Source organism: Manacus vitellinus, unplaced genomic scaffold (genome assembly GCF_001715985.3).
Source record: "Manacus vitellinus isolate BGI_N305 unplaced genomic scaffold, ASM171598v3 scaffold_6_pilon, whole genome shotgun sequence".
NCBI lineage: Eukaryota > Metazoa > Chordata > Aves > Passeriformes > Pipridae > Manacus > Manacus vitellinus.
Window position 1 is genome coordinate 4688048 of NW_021940750.1, and position 21720 is coordinate 4709767.

The window sequence follows — 21720 nt, forward strand, 5'->3', positions numbered from 1 at the left end:
CGAAGCCCCGCCGGGCTGCCGGGGGAAGGAGGGGAAGATGGCGGAGTGAGGGGTGGAGGAGGCGGGAGGGGCCGGGCCGCCCGCGGCCCCCGGGCCTCGGCCGCGCTCAGGTGAGTGCGGCGGGAGCAGCGGCCTGCCCAGCCCGGACCCTGGCGCCGGCTTCCTGATTTGGGGGCCGGGCGCGCCGCGCACCCGCCTCCCCGTCCCGCCCCGTGGTGGGGCTGGGCCCGGGCTCGTTCCGCGGCCGGGCCGAGCGGTGGGAGCGGCTGCCCGCCCTCGCTGCACCGGCCTCGGGCGAGGAGCGGGACGGTGTCGGGGGGGGCGCGGACGCGGAACCGGGCCACTCCGACCCACCTGCCGCCCTGAAAAGTCCGGGCAACTTCGGAGCTGGGGGCGAGGGCGTCCTGCAGGTCTGGCAGCAGATGGCGGGGCGAGAGAGCCTGTGCCCTGCACAGCCGTGCCCCGCAGCCCAGTTGGGAACAGCTGCAGCTGGCAGCAATGCGGGGAAGGGAAAACGAAATGTATTATCCGAAATGAGCCTTTGCATCTCCGGCTACAAACACAGCGCTGATTAGAGCTACTCCGCTGTTAGTCGTGAGGTCTGTGTGCTGGATGGATTCTGCTGATCTGAACGGTTATATCCTTCTCTGATGTCTCTAGTACTGACACAGGAGCGCACAAAGGGGGTGGTGTCCGAGTCGTTTGACAAAACCAGAACGTACAAATAATCCACAGTGCAAAACAAGTTTTATGGAAAGTGGAGAGATTACAGTGGAATTTGTTTAGCGTTATGAATTCATGTGATAATAAGGTGAAAAAGACTTAAGACATGATGAAACCCGTGAAACTCTTACTAAAGGCACTATCTCTTCCTTCCAGGTTAGTGTCATGCAGGTCAGCGGTGCCCTGAATTGTTCAGAATTGTCCGTGGTATTTTGTGCTATAGGATGTACTTTGTTTAAATTAAAAAAAAAAAAAAGAGGTGGGGACAAAACTTCTTACTGAAAGCAAAAGAATTAGTGTCACTAGCATGAGATTTCCTATGTTCATAGTTAAAGCAGTTCTTTAAATCTCAAGTTTGTCATAGAATTGTGACTGCATTTTCAATGTGCATGTCAGGTAAAGTAAAGAATTGAAGTGATTACATGAGAACAATAGCTTTAGGTCTTATGAAGACATGGTGTGTTAGCTTGTATGACCTAATAATGAAGTAGTTGTTTGTAAGTGGTGAAATAACTCAAAAGAAATATAAGCATGTTTGTTACAATTAGTTCTGAAAGCGGTAGCTGCTTATGAGAAAAATTTCCAAAGGAACATTTTACCAATTTTCATGTGCTGCATTACTCATGTAGCAACAGTAATAGCAGCTTAAGAGCAACATAACATTAAGGCACAGTATGCTGTTACTGATGAATATTCCTACTTATACGTGTCTGTGTATGCATTATTAAAATATGCCAGAGGATTTGCCCTTGGCATACTACATATAAAGATAATTCTGCTTTATATTATTGTTAAAAAATAATAACCAGTCAGCTTGCTTTTGTGTGAAGTTGTATGCTATTTCAGCAGTGAGAAATAGATTTGGATTAATGTTTATTTTTAATTGCTTTCCATACACAAGAGCTGTGAGAAGTAGTATCTTAAAAAAAAAGGTTTTCTGTTACTCTGATATATGTTAAATCAGCAATATGCACTGCTTTACAATCTTGCTCACAGTGCTGAGAGTCTGCAGTGTGAAAATCTGCATGAACAGGCTCTGCACCTCACAGTGGTCACCTGTCATTCAGGGGTGTCAAAAATCGCGGGCCAGCTAAGGCTAAAAAAGGCTGACCTGAGTCTGTGGAGAGTCTGGAGTATCTTTTGAACGCCTCCCACTTTCATTCTTAAAAACCAGAAAGGGAACAGTGTTTGAAACCAGACCTGACATGCTGGAGGTTACATGAGTGCAAGGTGCGAAGGCCTGTGCAGTCTTTGGAGGATTAAAAGAAGGAAGAGGATTTCTCTAAAACAGAATGTGAAGGAAGAGTTGTTTCTTTGCCTGAGCAGTATTCCAGGAGCACATTCCTATAGTGTATCACGGAAGTGAAAGCTCATCTTTAAACAGTCTTCGGTATCTTCTTTGCTGCTGTAAGAAGTGCTGTTACACCGTTGTACCAGCAATGTGGCAGATATCTATTGGAAACCTTGTTAAAGAGGAAAGTGGTTTTATTTAAAAGTACAGAGTGAAACAAATCTCTGGCAGAATGTTTGCAGTGCCTGAGACATCTCTACAGCTGCCAAGTGCCGTAGCAGGGGTGTGTAAGCTGTGTGTTCAACAGTCTGGCAGTCTGTGTTGACAAGGGGCAGCAGCTGGCAGCTCCTTGCTGTCTTCTGGCCTCTTCCTAGGCTGGCAGCCGTTCTAGGCTTCAAATATACCTTTGTTTACCCTTTTGGAGATGACTTTGGTCTCTGACTCTGGATTATCAGTTTTCTTTGTCTTCAGATCTGTGTGTCTTCTGAAATTGCCCAGGATGTGCTAGGGTCTTGATGGTCTGTTAACCTGGGTGCTCTTAACACAAGTCCCTTTTGAGAGCCCAGTCCCTGCTCAGTGTTCCTTTTGGTTCCTCCACTCGCAGACACTCCCGTTCTTTCTCCAGTCACACCAGCCTTAGGCTTTCTATCAGAGTTGTTGCCCTTACCTCATAGATTGGATTTAGAAGCTGTTTAAAAGTTACCTAGAAAGTAGAAAGAGCATGAAGGCATGTGATTTTTTTTTGCAGGACCGAGATACTTCTATTGTATTTTGTGTTTATGGTTTAAGCTTTTGTCATTGTCAACTTTCCAGGTTAAATTTGACATTTTTAAGTCATAGGAAAGACCTCAGTGAACTTGTGATCTGTAGTGCTAATTTTGCTTTCTGTGTCTCTATAGGTCTCCATCATACTGAACTTTCAAGTTTTTGTGTTTTGGTCTTTATATAAACTGATTTCTAGATCTTTTCTTCCTTACGCACTTTTCAGGCTGTAGGGAAGAGAAGAGAAATCATCTTCTGTGTCCCTGTTAATTCTGCTTATCTCCTGGAGCATTTGTGTATGTGTAGGAGACAAAGGTAATATTTTGGAAAGCCAGATCTGATGGATCTGAGTTTTTGCTGAACGATGTAATTAAACCTAAGGTTACCTTAAAACAGAGTGTGAGGGGTGGAGTGAAAGTTGGTTGTATAGCTGTACACTATATTTTAGTATAGTTTCCAATTCCAATGTGCTGATTATGTCAGAACACTGACTTTTTTTTCCCCCACTGTTGCATTGGTAATAGAGTATTTTGATGTATATTAAAAGACAAATATTACAATTTTGCTGATAAATTTATATGTGAGATATTTCTTCATCTCCTTTTGGCTTTGAAATTCCTGAAGTTAGGTGCCTGCATCCAGGAAGTTCTCTATCTGAATGTGAGATATAAAATTTATGGAGACTAACTTTTAGTTATGGTAGAGCAAAAAAATGTGAATGGGCAATAAGTAAAAACTTAATAACAATAATATTTTCTGAAATTTTAACAGAAAAGGATTAATGTAGGTAATGTTGAGTTTTTACTGTTATTTCTTGTTCCATATCGATTGATTGTGTGTTCAGTAAGGTATGAAACAAGAAAAATAGTATTTTTTTAATTTGTAATGCCCACTAGCTTTTATTTGAAGATTTGATATTGTCGCCATCAGTTTCAGTGCCTGCTAATGGTCTGTAACCTTGATTTATATCCAGTTCCATCTGCAAGTTCTCTTGGTACTACTGTGAAATCAGCTCCCACGTGGTAATCTATGAAAGTCAGCTAGAAAGTATAGCAAGCCGAGTGGGTAAAAACTGGGGCATTCAAAGTCAGTGAACTCGTAAAAATAAAGTTAAAAAAATAGGTTGAAGCCAATGAATTTCAGTGTTGGATGGACCATTCCTTTGCATGAGAAGTGTCACCTGCTACTTTTTTTAAAATAAGATTTACTTTAATTTAGTTGATTCATAGTTTTAGAATAAGTGAAAGAAAATCCAGCTTCTCAAAGATTGTATTGGTTTCTATTATGATAAGGAAATTTGGGAGAGCTCTTGGTAACTGTTTCTTTTCAAATTAATTCTTTTGTGAATCATTTGCTGTTGGTTCCTCAATCTCTCAAACTCACATAGTGCTTGAGGGTGGATTTAAGTAGGAAGGGTCAGCACTGACAACATGAGAATAGAGTAACTACACCAAAAGGGCGATTTTCTGATGACTGTGGTTTTTTTGAAGGTGCAGGTGCCTAGTGCTTGCAGAAATGCTGTGTTGTGCAGGAGTGTGAAAGCTAGTAATATTTTGCTGAGGATACTGGGAATTTTTAATAATATATGTCTGTGTGATGAGATAGTTCTGCTTGTGGCAATCTGTTAGTCCTTCAGTTAGGTTGTCAGCTCAGTGTCCTTGAGAGCAGTCATTATGCTTCCTTGCTACAGTGATTTGTTATTAACATGAAAAAGCTTCTTGCCTTACTGGAGACTAAATTGTGTCCACCTCAGTTCCTTTGAAACTGAAATGCGTGTCTGTTGATGATACCTTACCATAACAAGATTCATCTTCAAAATATGCACAATTAAAAAGTTGTTCCGGTTGTGGTGTATACTTAATGCTCTGGGTGTAGTTGGTCAAGCATGGGCTGTAGGCTGTTCTCAGTAAAGTAGGAACCAACAAATTCCAGGGAAAAAGGGAATTCTGTGCTGAGAAAACTACATTCTGTGGAATGAATGGCACACATGATTTTACTCCAGGAAGCAGAATGGTTTCTGAACAAAACCCTTTCAGACATGTTTTGGATATAAGCTTCTCCTCCCCAGTCTGTTCTTAGTTAAAGTTTGCCTGTCCTGGGTCTTCCACACTTGAGCCCAGTTCTCTAGACTTAAACTAAAGGAGGGGGCTGGATATGGTAATTTGAAAATTAACATCAGCATGTTTTATGTAGAAAGTCTAAAATTGTTAACTGGTTTGTGGAAGGTACAGCTAATCTTTTGTGTCTTATGGAGATAATCATCTATGATCTCAATAGCTTCCTAAATGCAAATTTAATTTTGTTTATTCATCTCTTTCTCTCTAAGCTCCCAGAAGTGAATATGGATTGATTAAAAATAATGGTGAGTACAATTGTAAGGTCATTTAGGCAGTAAATATAACGTACTAAACTTGTCAAGTCTGTTGGTTGATTTAGTTTCCTTTTCCCTGACCAAAGAAATATGTCACTGAGATTTTAGTTTTTTGTAGCATGCTTTCAGAGAACTGGAATGTTGCCACAGTGTCAGCTTTCAGCTTGGGCTTTGTGTGCAAGAAGCATTGATCTAACCATTGTATATTCTAATAAGAATAAATGCTTTTAGAATTATAAAATTCCTGTCCTGTGATGTTATTTGCTGAGAAACACTAATTGTATCATTTTATTAACTTGGAGTAGTTTTCTTAAAAGTTTTATTTGTTGAACAGTAGGACTGGAAGAATAATAACATAATCAAATGTAAATTATCAAACAGAAAAAAGTACATTTTTGAAGGATGACAATAAACCTCTGGAGCTTTGATTCCCCCCCCCCCCCAAGTGAATCAAATTAAGATATTCTGGTATTTACGGTATGTAACAGGGTGCTATGTTGTATTCTCAGCTCTGCCATGAACCTTTGGTGTGTTTTGTTGCAGCTCTCCAGATCTGTTTTTCCACATCTTCATAACAAGAATAAGACTTTCCCAACAGTCTGAGCATGGATGGTCAACAAAATGATCAGCAGAAGTATTTGAGTGCCTCAGAGAGAAAGAGATGGTGACATGTACTGTATTTCCATTTTCATGATCTTCTTGCTGCTTCTAACATAGGAGCTGAAAATTGTCAGTGGAAGACTATTTCTGAACTTGATCAACCAAATGGTTAAGGTAATCAGAATAAGATAAGTACAGACAGGGAAAAGAGAAGAAGAGGTTAGTTATCCTCATGTTCTTGTACGTGAGAAAAAGAAACCAACAGAAAAAAAAATTCTGTTTCACATCTCTCCTTTCAGTACAGGAGAATGGTAATAAACATTTCTGGCACTGTCTATGCAGGAGTGCACCCATGTTACCTTCCAACTTAAAGCAAAAATAAATCATGTCTTAAGAGTTGCTGTGACTAGGGGATACTAGGTGAGTGTCACTGATGAAAGGCCAGGACATCAGTGACAAGTTACTAAAGTTTGTCTGTGGATAAGTGGGGAGAAATGAGTAAAAGTAAGTACTTAATGTATGTGATCTTAAAATTGTCATAAATGTTTTTTTTCCTCTACAGCACTGGCAGTTTCATAACTAGTTAGGTGATAGTTCAGGATGTCTCTTTGAACTATGACCTGCTAGAGCAGAATATACTCTCTCTCTCTGCAGTGTGCATTCTGGTGCTTCCTCAAGGTTGTCATGCTCTATGCTGGAGACAGTTAAGAAGCCCTGCAGCTAATTAACAGGGGTATATTTTTGGATGCATTGCTTCTCAGTAAGCATATAGTTCAGCACTTCTGAAGTATTTCCTTAGCCAGCTTGTGGACATCTACAGTTAGATATAAAGTCTTAGAGAGCAAAGGATTATTGCAGTTTGCGAAGCCAGCTAATTTTGTCCATTAGAGACAGACTTTTAAAGTAATGAACTGGTGGGCATTTTAATGTTGAATATATTTTATTCTGATTCCTAAACTACCTTTCCTGTTTTTTTAATTTGGGATTCCAGATCTTATCCTGACATTCAAGGAGGTGGTCCTGTTACCTGCTCATAGGCAGCAAGATGTGGATGTTTCTCTTCTAGCAAGCAAAAATCTGTCCTTCACTTCCATAGAGCTGAATGAACAAACATCTGTCCACTTCCTGTTTCAGTCGTCTCACCAAACATTTGGTTCACCAGGTGACTTCTCCTACAGAAGTACCCCCACTGTTTTATCAAAACTCAAAAGCAAAATAACAGAAATCAGCATTTGGTTTCCTGAAGAAATGTCTTCTGTACCAGCTCTTCATCCAGCTTTCTGCATTCTGTTTTAAGATGAGAAATGCTTTGTAATCAGATGCAAGTGGAAGCTGGTGCTCTTCACTGATATCTCCTTCTTCATTTTAGGAAGGTTATGTACTTTGCTGTGTCATATTGAATTTCCTAGCAGATAAAGTGTCTGCATGCATTACTGTGTCAGACTGACTTGACATATATGAGAAGTTGCCGCAGGAAACAATTGCTCTGACGTGAGGGGGAAACTTACCAAACAACTGGGGACGTGCCATGCAGGTGTTTTCTAGTCCAGGACCCAGGCTCGACTTTGTAGATAGATGTCAAATCACATAAAGCAGCTAATGCACAAGAACAAATGCAGAATCACCTTGTCTGTAGTGTGTAAATGCATTATCCCAGTCTGTGATCAAAATGTATATTTGCATGTGTAAATCTATGTAAGTGCTGGATATGAAGAGGTTTCACCAGAAAGAGAAATCACTCTGCTCCATTTAATTTTTAGCAAAGAAAAATGAAGCTTTAAAGCCTTGAGTGTAACAGGATAATGATTAGCTTTACGTTAAATCATTCCCTCCCTCTGGCTTTTTGTGAATCCTTAGCAGCAAAAGGAACAAAACCATTCTACAGTAGAAGAGATGGGGCAGAACATGTTTCTTTATTATAGAAATTAACTTCAGGTGGGATGAAGGAGACCATAAGTGTAAAGTTGTGGTTTATCCACCTGGCTTCCTTGACACAGTTTCAGCTTTTCATACTGCTGATGGAGTCAGCTTTCTGATTCTTTCGTGACTGAGAACTGAGAGGACCTGTATGTTTTCATTAACTAGGCAGAAATAGGCTGAAGAGAATGGAATGTCAGCCATGTAAGAGGGGTAAGTCGAGGTACAGCAGAAATACTTAGGACAGGCCTTTTTCTGGCTCTTCTTGTTCCTTCCCAAACTAAGGCACAATCTGTTGTTCTTATGTTTACACGAGATTCTTTGTCTACATCATAGGATGTTTTCTGTCATTCTGAGATGGGAGCATATATTGTTTACGTGCTCCCTGCTATGGTATTGTTTATGGCAAGTAAGATTTCTTGGCAAAAAAACACCAGACCTGGGATGTGTATTGTATTCCACTTCAAATCTGAAGCTTTTCTTAGTGCACCTTATTCCAAGCTTGTGATTTAGAAAATGTGACTTACTAGCTTAAAATAATGTTTTCAAATCTGGATCAAATAAGGGTTATATAGCTTCTGTTAATATGTTTTGGGAGATACTAAAATGGTTGGGGAGATGTTTTAGATTTCTTGTTTTTTTCTGTTTTGCCTTTTAGAAAACTGCTGGAGAGAGCCAAACAGCCTGAAAATGGCTGAAAAAGCAAACAACTGAAATCCTTCTTAAATCTTAATAATAGCTTGCAAGGGCAGCATTCTAATATTTAAAATGTGGTGTTATTTTATGGGACCAAGTTCTATAGCAGAGTGAGGACAAGTGTTGATGTTGATCCTAATCTTCAGAGTAATGTCTGTGTTTAGACTTGCTTTGTAACAATAAGATTAAGTGACAGCTTTACCCATTTTTTGTTTCCGTGAAGAAAAGAGCAGACATGTTAGCAAAGGGTGGGGGGCAAGACACACTATGTCTCAAAATAATGCCAACTGTAATGAGCAGAGAGGTGCACTAAAATTGTGTGTAACATTGTGGTGAGCTCTGTGATAAGAGTTAACGTTGATCTTGATGAGGCAACCATCAGCTTGGCCTGACTTCTTTTAAGAGCATAGGATTTCTTTGCTGAATATGGTATGAATTTTCTGGCATTGGAGGAAACTAGAAAAGCACACTTCCTTTTAGGGCATCCTTATGTTGAAGCCAATAGGATTTAATGTAGATGTCTGTAGAAGCAGGATCCATCTCTAAGTGATGGAAAATACTGTCAATATCATAGGATTATAAGTGGTTGGGAAGTATGTGGTATAAGAAATGTCTCGTTTTAGATCTGGGAATTTTCTTCCTTCTGCCCATACTTACCCTTCTGATGTTAGAGCTAACAGTTGTTTCTTGCATAGCTTGATGACAAAATACTTGGGGAACAGGAAGGTATTTTTGTTTTCTGTGGACATGTACAGAAATTGTGAATTTGTCTGCCTACAGAGTAGACACTTCAAGATCTTCAGTTTCTTTTTCTTTAGGAATAACCCTCAATATTTTGTAACCCACATTGTAACAAAAAAAAAACAAACAAAAACGAATTGCTGATTTTTCCTGACTCCTATTGATAACAATGTAGCAGCATTAGTTTTCAAGTTTAATTTTAGAACATCAAGATTTATATTTCTGTGGCTTTCACAGAAGTAATACTCCAGTAGTGCATGCCCAGAAGACCCTAATTGCTGTACCTTCCTGGCCAGCACTTTTATAAAACTGCTGTGTTAGGAAATGCTGCTTCAGCCTACTTACTTTTTCCTGCTCCACTTTTTCTTTGTGTTTGTTGGAAATCTTCCCATGTGAAAGATCACAAAAACAAGGGGCACGTGCAATAGATCATATATATATATATACACATATATATATTTTAATACTTGTGGACAAAATGATGTTACAAGTTGTTTGAAAACAACAAAATCACCAATGTCTTCCATTTTGAGATGTGTATAGTTCCATAAGCATTAGTGCTTTGTAGCAAACTGTAGTGCCATGTTAGGATCAGTGCATGAGCCTAGTAGTATTTTTACAATTTCAGAGTGACAAATTTATTAGTAAACAGTGATGATAATGTAATTAACACTAGAAAGGATACAATAGAAATGTCACAAACATGGTCTAAACATGCAGTATCCTCCCTTTGACAATGGCAATGCTATCCTTAAAACTGGAATGCATTAACTTAATGGGCTTCATAGAATCATAGTTGACTTTTTGTTATTTGTCTGTCTGTCCAATTGCAGTAGTAAGCTACAGTACGCAAGCGTCCATCTCTATCAGTGGGATTCTTTTCTTTTTAGTCTTTGTTGGTATTTTCTTCCATGTGCAGCATTTTCAATTTTATTATTAGCCATCCCGTTATACACACAGAAAAGTATGAATATGCTAAGGAGTTTGTGTGCATTCTGTACACATCTCTATTACCTTCAGATCATTTACAAAGTCTGTGGATTAATTTTTTTTCAGACTGACTATATGATTATTATAGCTAGTTAAACATTATCCTCGTTATGTGATAAGTTAATGGTTGCAAAATGCAATGTAGTAATTATATGTAGAAGACTTTTATCCATTATTGCAGGAATGGGGAACCTTTTTTGGCTGAAGTCCTATTGAATTTTACAATAACTTTGGTGGATCCTGCATTTACATACATCTTAATGTTAATAATAAGAAGAAAGAATATAATAAGGTCAAAGGCTGTTGAAAAATGATGTTGCAGACTGTATCTGTGCAGCAGGCTATCTCTAGCCAGTGAATCAGAGATTCCCCACCCCTGTATTATTGAGAATTCACTATCCTGTATTTTAGGTAACTTCCAGTTTTGCTTTCCAGCTCTTGAGCTCAATTTTAATACTTTCTGTTTCTCCCTCTGCTTTTTTCAGAAGGAAAATTTAGACTGGGGAAGTCAAAATGACTTAGCAATCAATGGGCAGCTTGGACTGGTCAAATAGGGGACTGGTTTTATTCTTGAGATGTGCAATGCTCTGTGGATGGCATCCTCTGATTTCCTAGGAATAAGTCTTTTGTTTGATGGCAGTGTTGCTTTTCACCCATTTTCTCTTTTACAAGAACAAAATTCTCTTTCAACTTAGAGAGGATACTGCATCTTTTTTTCCTGAGACCTGCCTGTAAATGGCCATTAGGGGGAGGGAGGGAATGGGTACTTGGTTTTGTAATTTTGGTATGATATTTCTAAAGTAATTTATCAAGAAGCATGTAACTTCTGTGCAATGGCAGTAATCCATACAGAGTTGATGTATGTAACAGGGAAAAAACCCCAACAAAACCAAACAGACAACCCTCTGCATCTAATACATTTCCAAGAAAATTGGACAGATGGGCCATTTACAGCAGAGCTCTGGGGGACCTGTGCTGAGAGTCAGGTTCAATTCTAAATGGAAGTAGCTGTACCATTGAATAAAGTAGTTAGTTTAGTGCTTGGGAGAATCAATTGAAAAATACCTCTGAAACTGGAATGCAAAATAGCACAGTATGTAGGGGGAAGAATCCCTGATGCAAACAAAGCCATAAGATGATTTAATAAGAAAATAGGACTTTAGTAGCAATAACTGTTTTGCATGTGATAGTAAATAACTTGCATTAGCAAGACTGTACAGTAGAGTAAGTGGGTAATAACCAAATAAGTTTGTGGCGCTCTGTGCTGCAGGGACTTGTGTGAAGAGTCTTCCTGAGAAGAAGGGTGAATTCTTCTTATGTTCCTCTCATTGGAGGGAATTTGGCACTTGAATACAAAGTTAATGAATTTGATATATATATAAAAAAAGAAAAATTAGCTTTGTCACATCTGAAGCACTGTCAGTGAGTGCTAGAGGAAGGGCAGACAGTTCTTTTTGAAAGGATAGCTGAAGTTTCCCTGTATTTTTTTTTTCTCTGAGAAGAAACTAAACCTTTCTATATACTGGACTGTAAAGAGAACCTCATTCTAGAAGCTTTTATTGTGGGAAGTCTGTTCTGTTGGTTTTTTTTCTTGTTTAAAAAGACCAGTCTGAGATGGTCTTTAAATAAATAAAAAACAAACTAAAAAAATTAGAGAGCACTTGACTCTCAAAAGGTTTGTACATCCCAGGCACAGCTGTAGAATTCTAAAAATGTTACTTTACAGCAAGAAATAATTTTAACCTTGCTAAACACTGTTTCAGACCATAGTTGATTTTTGTCTATGCCTGAAGTTTTGCAGGGGCAAGTACTGTAACAGAGGCAAGCCTCTGGTAACAGAAAGGGTTATTGATCTACAGCTGTAGCCTGTGCACCCAGCAAAGTATTTGCTGTCAAAGGGTTACATAAAAGAGCCACAGGAGTTCTAAAGTGTTCCTAGTTTTCAGTCTATAGAGACAATATGGCCCAGCAGATAATAATGTATTCTGAACAGAATCATTTCATCAGAGGTTTAGATCTATCTGTCTGGATTTCTTCTGGAAAGCTTAAGTAATTTAGGCTGTGACTTAGAGCTGAATGGAAGCTTGTGGTTTTGAAAGCATGGAGGTGAAGCAGTTTGGCTCTTCAGAAATTGATAATGGAACTGTGACAACCGTGAGCATTTTTAGTCTATAAAGTAACAAGCATGAGAATGTCTACATTAAGTGTGGGCTAGTATGTAATATGCATATGAAAAGCCAATTGATCTGGAAGGCTGTAATCAGTATAAATTCCAGCTATTGAATTATTGATAAAATTGGAAGCTGGCCATAGGGACCTTAATTTGACTGTTATCTGATTACATTAGAGAAATTATAAATTTATTCTGGTCTGTGGTCAGCAAGTACATTTACATAAAGTGGAATAATGAAAACGCAGTCACGTTGGTACTTCAGAATTATGAACTTTTTGGTGGAACAGAATTCTTTAAGGGTATATCTGTTCAGAGAAGGGGGGAGGAAATCAAGACTGATGTAGCCAGGCAAGCTATCTTCATATTCTTCCCAGTTCAGACTTTTTATAATGATCTGTATTCTATGGGCTACTAGACTAGAAATTACTATTCACGGCAAGGAAAGGAACCCCGTTGCCTTTCAGCTCTTGTACAATGGCATGACTTTTCCTTCAACCTCCTTGATTTAACGGCTTCTAAACCTGAGTGGAAGTGTTAGATGCTACTACACTTTGGTGTGGGATATCAAAGGTGTAGTGACTGGTATGGACATGCCTCCTTTAGCAGTACTAAACCCAGATGACACAAGTATATGCTGTTTGCATATCCAGTAGTCCTGCTGAAGAAGGTCCAGCCAGTATGTGTGCAGGGAACTGCACCTTCAAGGATTGCATCTTTTGCAACTGAGGGTAACTGTCAAATTTAGGACAAAAAGAAAGTCTTGCAAAGACTTCTTGATAGTGAGTGAGAAGAACTTGTACTGAGCTTGAGGTCACTGACACTTGGGTTACATTATCAAGAGTTGGCAGCCTGCTTTTTTGGGCAGAAAAGGGAAAAATATTGAAGATAAGAACAGTTTTTGATGGATAACCAATCTTAGAAATTACTGCTTCCTGCATCTTTAGGAAACTGTCTGGTCTTCCTCCAAAACTAATAATCCTGCTTGTTGTTCAGGTACAAAGCTGCATAATGGCAGTCCAAGTTAGATTCCACTGGATTTCTTTTACAGAATGATCCAGCATTTTGCCCCTGCAGTACTTTGACTGGCACACAAAAGCCAACAGTTGAACCAGGGTGTCTAGTTTAACAGTGCAGAACACTAACCATGGATTCTGATGTCTGTTCCCTTTTAGTCTGCTCTGCACTTTCTCCTGAGATCTAGAGAAGGTGTCAGTGTTCACAATGTCAGCAGAGCATGTTTCTGTCTCTGAGCCTATGTACCAGGTTATAATATAGACAGATTGCCAAGACTTTACACTGTCTAAAGATAAAGGGTAACTTACTGTTCAGTGTGTCCTATGTAAATCCTGTCTGTTTCTCTCCATTTCCCCTCCAAATGAGTGTGTTTGCAGGTCAAATATAAGGAGGCTAGTTTGTAATGCCTTAGGCATGAAGAACTGCATGGAGAAAGTGAAGGAAAGCGGCACAGGCCCACAAACCAAACCTTAGAGCTAGTATTCTAATTATGCATGAATCAAAATGTCTAGTGTAACGTAGTTATTACCAGTAAATTGAGATATGCATTTATACATAATGAAGCAATAGGAATTAATATACCAATAGCTTGAACTTCCTGCTTTGATTCTCAAATTTTGGGTTTTTTTAGAGAATGTGCTGCCTCTGTAGAGAAAGGGGCAGAATGTATAGATAGGGACAGAAGCATGGCACCAAAACTGTAAATCAGGAACTAGGATCAGCAGAACTCGCCTTTATAACCTCTTGTCTGGTTCATATTAGTGTCCTGAGCATGTAAAAAGCAGGGCATGAACTAAGCATGTTTAGGGGCGAGATGAGGTTTCTCACCTGCTGCAGCTGTAGCAAGGAAAAGGGTGCAGAGTTTCTTACAAGGTGCAGGGAGGAGCAACTGGTGGGAAAGAAAAAAAACAAAGCCACAAAACAACACAAAAAAACCCACCAACAAAAAAACTCCAACAAACCTCCAAACCAACAAACAAGCAATGGAAACCACAGACTCAAACTGAGTGTAGTATTTGCCAGACAGTAGGTAATAAGCTTGGATGTGGTGAGAGAAATTATTTGGAGAAGACTGAAATTAAATAAGCACAGTACATATTTTTCAGGTGTTGAATAGCTTTTTAATAGACAGTATTTTCAGGTAACTCTAGCCACATAGGCAGCTGTACTGAAGCATACTGGTACCAGCCAGCAATAATGGCACCTGCAGGAATGAACCTGAAAATACTGGTAATCTTGTATATTTTTTAAGTTCTTTAAAGAGATTTTTAAAAACAGAAAATGAGGTTTAATCACTGAAGGTCTTTATCTTCTGCAACACAGGTTGCAATTGTCTTTTTTCTTTATTTCTCTTATTAAATAAAAGGGAATTTGGGTGCCATCTTTCTGTAAACTCTTAGTGTGTTCTCTGTAATATTTCGCAAATCTTAGTGGATAATGCAGTCAATTCTGCTGGCAGTTTGAAAATAAGAGAATGTGCGGCATAACCTACATCACTAATACTTTTCCAAGTTTAAACTTGTAATGAAACATGTAGAATACTAGCTTGTTATTGCAGAATTCCATACTTCTAGCTTAGCTTAATTTTGTAAGTGGGCTTAACTTGTGCAGAACACTTCTCCATGTACAGAGGCTCAGTCTTCTTTCTTAAATAGAAAGAAGTGTCTTGGCGGAAGAAATTGTATGTCAAGTTAACTCCTATTCATACTTCATAGCCAACCATTCATGAAGCACCGTGATTTGGGTTTAAAACAGGGGTTGCATTTTTCGCATGAATACTCTTTCTAGATGTATAAGAATTGCCAAACGAAGACAGGACTATTGTAAGAGAAGATAACTATTTTATGGTATCAGAAGTTAGACTAAATGAAATCCTTTGAGCCAACTTCTCAAGCAACAAGTAAATTTGTAAGACAGATTTAGCCCAGTGGTTAACCATGGTCATTCTTAAGTCTTTAGAACACTATGCATGGTTTTAAATACTGTCAATTTTTTTTGTGATGAGTAAGCCATTGTATCCTTTGTATTTCCCTTCAGTATAACCTGGGGAATAAGCTACTTTAGGATGTCGGTGAAGTTATCCTCCTTTTGGAAAGCATAACAGCAAAGGAGAAGTATTGAATATAAATTCATTTAAAATTACCTTAATACTTAAAACAAGCCAGAAAATACTTAGACTGAACTTCTGATGGCATTCTTACATGGATTAGTGGAGGAAATTATTGGTGTAACTACAAACTGTGTACTCCCATTGCACGTTTTACATGGTAACAGTGAAAGAATGTCTCCCTGCAAATTCTGATGTTTTTCCAAAAGGCAGCTTGCTTTTATATCTATGCATCTTTGAGGATTTCAAGATAAGAATTTATTCTTTTGACACTGTAAAGAGGAACTGTTTAAAAATGAACTTGGAAACTCTGCACCTGTATACAAATTTTTTTAGCAATAAAGCAGCACAGGCTGAGAATGCACTAAAACTGGATGTGTCATCTGTTCAGAAGACAAATTAATCAACTTACTTCACACTCCACTTCTGAGGTGTCTGTACTTTTGCTGTATCTTTGTCAAAACTTAACAATTTGAGCTGAACTGATATATGCTGGATATCTGCTTTAGGGCCAGCTGTTCCAGCAGATTTCAAGCACAAGAGCCTCTAACTTGGAAGGCAACTAAACAAAAATTGTTATTCCACTCATAAGATGAGTAACTTACCAGTTAAAAGTTTCAAGGGTTGTTTTAGAGGGTAGCAGAACCCTATGTTGCTTGTATAGATGGCCTAAAAGTAATAAGCCCCTCAGGTAACTGTTTTATATACACGGATTGTTTATTGTTTTGATAACTACATTTCTGAAAAATTTCTTCTGTGGTTGGCTTGTCACAACCTGCAGGGAAGCACTACTTTCCTTGCAGTTGCTGCTGCAAGCAGTTTTGGCAACTGCTCTAACGCAGCAGTAGGACATCACCTCATCAGGATTACCGGAGAAGTCTTTCAACGCTGCCACAGGCTTTCCAAAATCTGTTGTGGATTGCTGACCCTTCTGCTACCTTATGGAAGATTCACAGTACGATTGTTACTTCAATAGCCTGATCAACCAGTGTTTCATTTTCTATTGGGTTTTATCTGTGGATGCCAGAGAAGACAGCTGCTGATTAGCTAACATAAGAAGGCCTGAGCTTGAGACTTGCTTTCTAAGTGGTTGTTATTTATTTAAACAGAGAATCCATCCCTTGCAAGCCAGACTGGCCCTGCCTGCACTGAAGGCTAGAACACATCTCAAGATGCCTAGCTACAGGAGATAAGACTCGACTCTAGAATAACAAAAACATTTATTCACTGAGCAATTTCAGATTAAAAGGAATTTGAATCCCGGACAGGCTGTGGGATCAAATGCTGACTCACAAATAACTTTATAAGTATCACTTAAATCAAAATGCATCCATAGGTTTAACTTGGTATCTCAGTAAATGTTCATCTCAAATTACTGAAGATAATGTATTTATTTTATTTATTTAAGATTGCATCTTAAACCAGAATTTACTTAGAGGTCCTCCCAGTTCAAAAGATTACAGAAATGTAGTTTAAAAAATTAACAGCTATTATTTAGCATATATTCATTATTTGTTTAAATTCATGCTAAGTAATATAATGTGAGGAACTGTTCATTAAATGCTTCATAACAACCCAGGACTCAAGCAAGATAAACCGATGTTTTATTCCTGCAAACATAATCAAAGAAAAAGAAGCAGGCCTCTGACTCACAATATTGGCAATGATTGGCACAATATGAATTTCTGAATGTCAGCTTTTTTTTTTATTTAAAAAATTCTTTTTCACAACTGTAATTATAATATAAAAATGTAACTGACAGCTTTCTTTCCCTTTTAGGCATTGACACTTAGGCAGATGAAGCAAAGCTATTTAGCACTATTATACACAGTATATATAGACATAAAATATATAGCAAGAAAGAGTCCCATTGCAGAAACTGAAATGAAAGGGCAAAAGCAAGTAGTCCCATTATCAATCACATTTCTTAGACTAAGGCAACAACAAAATGCTGTCACTTAGGAAGTACCACAAAGGTGAAGTTATAAAATGGAAAACATTTACCTGAGGTGGAAAGATGCTTGCATGTAGCATCACTGGAATTAAGCTGATCAAGTAAATAGAATCCTCTCTAGACTACTACAGACAATTACTAAACTTCCCATAAAGTATTTGATCCCCTTAGGGAAAAACATTTGCCCTTTAGGCAGCAAAAAGGAGAGGAAAAGAACCCTCAACCTTCCAACAAACAAGAATTAGGGATAAAGATACTCTGTCCTGGTAACAAATGGTAAGTAGTGCTCCTTCTTTTCCATCAAATTATTTTCCAGTGTTTGGAAATAAGCAGAACCCATTCAAAATAGAAAGAAATGCCAATTAGGTGTTTTTTATGAAATATCTTGACTGGCCAATTGAAGGCAGCAGGCAGATCATTAAAACTCCAGCACAGCAGCTCCCGTGACTGAGCAGAAGTGAAGGAGAAGACTGTTCCTTGGTTTCACAGTTTCAGCCCCAGAAAGAAGTGCTCAAATTTGTTAAAGGCAGTTGCTCACAGCCTAAATGGACGTATTTGACTCAGTCCTGTGCAGTCATGGGGCTGCATTCCAGAGGACTTGGCAAGCGCATGGGTTGCCCTTTAATTGAAATCCAAAACCTTGTGCTAGAGCCTGCATTGTGCCATCCAGATTCATGCAATAAGAACAGTGTGTAGCATCTGTGACATGCTAGCCTGCTCCTTTTGCAGGCCACACACACTGAGCAAATCTGAAATAACTATTCAGTCCATTTAGCAGTGCCTGCATATGAGATGTAGCTAATGAGCCACTTCACCAACAACCAGCTGCCATTAACACCCAGGCTGCCATTAACACTCTATCTATATGAAAAGGTCAGACAAAAACTTTACATCTCTAAGAATGATCAATTTATAACAGCTCCTCTTGAATATCACCTTGTTAGTGTGTTTGTATAGCTCCAGAAGCCTGACTTTAGTATTTCAAAGGCTGTTTTTCCCCCCAAGAGAAAAAACCAAAGTCACAGTTATACTGCCTCAGAGAGTGATGTGCTGCATGTGTGAGTTATTCAGTCTTCCAAGCATAACTTCAGTATGTCAGGTTTTCAGGTGTTCCCCTGAAGGGATGCAACTTAATCATCAGTTCTTTCCATACACAGATAAAGTGACAGATCAGCACTCAAATCTGATCTGGTGCATTATTTCACCATAATGAACAAACTCAGCAGAGATGCAGAAACAACTCCAGCAGTTCTTGAAAACAGCTACTAGTTGATCCTAACTCCTGCATATCCTGGTGGTAGGCCATCTGTATCTGATGCAGAGCTCTGCCATTGTGTTGCATAATTACTTTGTTCCAGTTCCTTCAGCTTCTTCGTCAGCAATTCTATGCGAATGTGGAACTCCACAAGCTTTTCTTTCAGCTAGAAAAAAAGAGAAATAAGAGTACTAAAACTAGCAAAAAATGTCCTAATGCTGCATCTTTGAATGATCTGCATCAAGCGCACTTTCAGTGGCTTAAGAGCAGCTCATTTTTAAGATGGAAAAATAGTAGGGCTTGAATCTTTATACTGCATGTCTAGTACAGACAAAACTGGCATCCAGATCATAGGTCTGCACTACAAACTGGAGATGGATGAATGTGTGCCAGCATCAGCCCTTCCAGAGACGTAGGGAAATACTCTATTTAAGGAGATGGAGTTACTAGAGTTTTACTATGATGAATCTGATCTTTCCTAGTTAAGTAATTACAAGTTTTCACACAACCGGAGACCTTCTTTGACAATATCTGGACAAAATGTTTCATTATTAGCTTAGGAATACATGTGGACACATTATTTCTCAAAAAGCAAAGGCCAGATTCTTGAGCTTGTTCTAGTTAACAAGCAAACTCTCTACAGTTACATAATTTGTGTTTGCAATGAAGTACTATCATTTTTTTACTTCATAAAATTGCATCTCAACTTTACAAGTCTTGCTTGGATAAGATTTTTGCATTTTAGTCTCACTTGAGCTGTAAAAACACTATGATCTTATGGACACTGGAAGATGATTTTAAAGAGGACAAAAGAAATGTCACAGGCCCATTAGAGGAGAAACTAAACTAGGCAACTAAACTCAGAAAACATGAAAAAAAAAAAGTAAGGAATAAGTAAACCCATGAACTGGGTACGCTGGCTCTCTCCTACATACCATATGGGACAGACAATTTACTAAGATAACAACTAACCAGGTTACAGACAAGAACATCCAATTTAAACACCAAAGAAGGAGGAAGGTCCTAGTGCTGCCTCTGAAGCTACAAATACTGCCATGCTGTTTTGAGCTTACACAAAATATATAACTGTGCAAGAATCCCTTTCAAATTAACAAATTACTATTTTTTAATTCTTCAACAGTGATAACACAAGTAGTAATACTTAGGCGAAGTCTGTATAAATGGTCCTAGGGTTTTTTCTTTTCATGGTAGAGAGGTAAAAGGATAAAAAACTTTTGCCAGAAATTTAGCTACAACTGGATATGTTTTGCAGATTAGGGGTCTTAGAAAATGTTCCATGTGTCTCACACATTGAGGCAGTCACTGTAATATAAGTCAGCATTTTCTCAGTCTTTTGCACTTAAAAAACCAGTAATTGTATCCATATTTTGGAACTAATATCCCAAATTATCAGCAGTTTAAAACTATTTTCCATTAATGTAGAGATTAATGTAGAACCCCTTACTTCCTGCACTTGTTTCTTTAAGGTCACAGCAGGAAAATCCACCTTAGAAGCTTCTATAACCATTTGGTTTTCTAAGAGATAACTGGAAAACAAAAGGGGATAGGGAAAAAACCCACAAGAAAAACAGTTAAAAACCACAGTTGTGTTCATTGTTTAGACAGATTATTTAAGACAATTTTAAAGCAGATACAAAGTTGTTGCCAAAAGTAATCAATAATTATGAAAATATGAAAAATGTAACAATGGTTTTACTTTGACATCTTAAGATCCTCTCATCACCAGCTATAAGTAATTAAGTTTCTACAGTCAAGTCCTTAACCTGTCATGGAACTACTTTGATACCTTACATTATTAGCTGAGCAAATCTGGAACAGAAGGAGATTTCAGCATTTCACTCAATTAAATTTAAACCCTTACATTACAGGAGGACACTCAAGAAGTGCAAGGCAAATCAAATAGATTCACATCAACACAAACAACTTAGACATCCAGGATGTTAAAATCCCACACCAATGTGCTCAGACAAAAGTAAAGTCTCTTTAGCTGTTGGCCAGTTGTACAGTAACTTACAAATACCTGTGAAATCCCTGACTGTAAGAATACAGTGTACTCACCAGAGGATTCTGTCCTTGAAGAAACAGAACAAGCCTCGGAGATATGCCAGGTCACTGGCGGCAGAATGAAGGATGAAGCCCACAGACAAGCCACATGACCGACAGGATAATGCATTGTAAGCACTAAAACGAGAAAGGGAAAAATATTTTTAAACAAAAGCTTTTGAAACCATAGATACTACATGTCTGTCGGACAACATCAAATCTTCAGTTCTATTAGGACAAAAACCCAAGACATAATAATGCTTTCTCATTAAGAAAATAATAGATACACAAGGAATGTGAACATAAGCAGTTGGGCATGTTGTACCCAAGTAATGAAGTAATCTCTTCAATAAGTGAAGTTGCAATTATGGAAGAAAATACAAGTCTTTCTATCACAGAGTGGTTTAGACTACACTACTCAAACAGGATTTAACTGATAAAACAATGCATATGCCAGGTCACAAACGTGAAATTTCCTCTTGGTAAAACAGATTATTGCTTCATGCAGAGAGAGGGGGTGGGAATGATAGAAAAAAAATAGCAAGTCTTATATTTAAAAAGTTCCCAGTTCTTATACTTTGTAAAACAGCCTTTAAACATCTTTTAAGTGAGCTACTGCTTCTGTAAGCCCTCAGATGACATTTTACGCCCCTCCCATTAGGCCGGTCCCTGAGTTACCAAACCTGTTGGTAACTGTAGCCTAATGAATAGAGCAGCAGAAATTGCCCGTTTTCAGTACTAAGAAAAACCAACCAAACAAAACCCACAAAAAAACCCCCAACCAAACAAAAAACCCCAACCAAACACCACCAAACCAAACACAACCCAGAGATGCTTTAATTCGGATAAAAGACCTTTTAGGGAAGGAAAGAAGGAGACCTAAACGGCAGGCCGTCTCTTACTGCATTCCTCAAATGCTCCTCTTCACTACAAAGGTTAGAGCAGTAAAACTTTTGATTTTGACAGAAGCAAAAGCTACATCCCTACAAAAGGTTTCTCCATCCGAAGCGGTGAAGCAGAGGTACAAAAAGCACTTGAGAGTTTGCTAAGCCCCTCACAACC

At 38.5% G+C, this 21720-nt stretch overlaps 1 long non-coding RNA gene and 1 other non-coding gene across 2 annotated transcripts; one reads left to right on the top strand and one right to left on the bottom strand.

The window, feature by feature from the left end:
* On the top strand, nt 1-15755 carry LOC108641357. Its single transcript, XR_001921931.2, has 4 exons — nt 1-110; nt 5103-5138; nt 5691-5921; nt 6739-15755. It is a non-coding gene; the product is annotated as an uncharacterized LOC108641357 (long non-coding RNA).
* Nucleotides 15756-16532: 777 nt separating this feature from the next.
* On the bottom strand, nt 16533-20791 carry LOC108641284. The gene is made up of 3 exons (XR_003916291.1): nt 20674-20791; nt 20060-20141; nt 16533-18760 (listed from the first exon to the last, which is right to left on the bottom strand). It is a non-coding gene; the product is annotated as an uncharacterized LOC108641284 (transcript).
* Between the last annotated feature and the right edge of the window lie 929 nt (nt 20792-21720).